Source organism: Macrobrachium rosenbergii, chromosome 43 (genome assembly GCF_040412425.1).
Source record: "Macrobrachium rosenbergii isolate ZJJX-2024 chromosome 43, ASM4041242v1, whole genome shotgun sequence".
Taxonomy (NCBI): domain Eukaryota; kingdom Metazoa; phylum Arthropoda; class Malacostraca; order Decapoda; family Palaemonidae; genus Macrobrachium; species Macrobrachium rosenbergii.
Window position 1 is genome coordinate 16,830,094 of NC_089783.1, and position 1,688 is coordinate 16,831,781.

Sequence of the window (1,688 nt, forward strand, 5' to 3'; positions counted from 1 at the left end):
TATTTGTGTGTGTGCCTATGATGGGAATGTGACTGGGGAGGGACTTGGGGTTATTATTTATATTTACAATGCTTAGTTACTTAGGGGGTTGCTAATTATGTACACTGTATTACCATAACATAATTAAATTGGGTAACTGCATTATTACATGAGTTTTACTTTGTTTCTTGTTCGTATGGGTCCAACAAATTTATTGATTTCTTCTGGAGTATTTGGTTGGTGATTATTATGGGAGTGACCTTGACCTTAAGTATACAACGTAAAACGTCGCACAGTGGTCTGGAAATAAATACTGTTGTACTTTGTTTATTGACCCATTCACAATGAAAAATTGGACATTTTTTTTATCTGCTGCGGCCTGCAATCCACTTCGTTCACATACCCACGAGAACGCATACGCACACAAACACATATACATATACAGACAATGGTTAATATTCTGTGTTGAACATATCGAAATGAACTATAATTATCGATAGCCACGTAGAGTGTAGAGGACTGAAGAGCACGAGGAAAATGACAGCAGGTGTCCAGGGAATAGTGACCCAGATTATGAATGGGGAACTCCTTCCTTGTGGTCAAAAACAGCCTTTATAATGCCACCTGGAATTTGTGTGTGCCAATCCTTTGTACCTTTAGTTCACAAGTGAAAAGGTGCTTTCACACTTGCCCACTGGTAGGATGGAATTAGATTTAGCCAGCCTTGTGCTGGCACGGGCTCTTGCTATTCAGCAGCCCGTAACTGAAGATTGAGATTCTGCTAAGAAAAGGATACATTAAAGTTCATGTACGTGCATTTTCTGGTGAAGAAATGCCTCCACTAGTGCTACCATTCGGTCCAATTTAACCACTGGGTCAGAAATGAAAGGCTGTAGTAGGAGAGAAAGTGTTGTAGCAGCAAGTCCCAGCAAGTAGGAGAAGCTGGGAAGGAAGGGAGGAGTTGTGTATTGCAGAGAAAGGAACATCTCTTCAGATTAAACGTAAAGCTTAAGATGAAGGCATAGCGGCAGCAGATTGTAGTTTTGTTCTTGAAAGGGGGAGACTAAAAAGGAAGAGAAAGATGTGAGGGAGAGAAAAAGCATGGTCATAGCTGACTTTACTTGTTGAGCAGGAGATCGGTGATGGTGACTGGGAGATGATTTTTTTTTCTTATACTTGAGATGGCTGTATGCCATCACGGCATGCTCCTGGAGCAGTCTGGGAGTAATTTGATGAAGTGGGATGCAGTATGGCCACTCACTAAAACATCTCCCAGGCAGTACTACTTTCTCTAAGTGCATGTATAACGAATTAACCAGCACAATGCTATACAGTACCTGTATGTCTGGAATCAAATTGATCCAACTGTTCGTGGCTCTTTTAACTTACCTTTTATATCTCATAGAAATGAGTATGAGCTATAAATAATATTAATCACTGTTAGTTGTTCTGTACCTAAAATCCTGTTTTATCCTGTGCGGTTCGCACGCGCACACCACACACACACACACACACACACACACACACACATACATACATATATATATATATATATATATATATATATATATATATATATATATATATATATAATTTATGCATGTGTGTGTTTGTGTACGTGAACTGCCTACGATAACAGAAATGATTATGAGCAGCAAATAATATAAATCAGTGTTAGAAGCTGTTCTGTACCCAAACTTTTTCCTGCA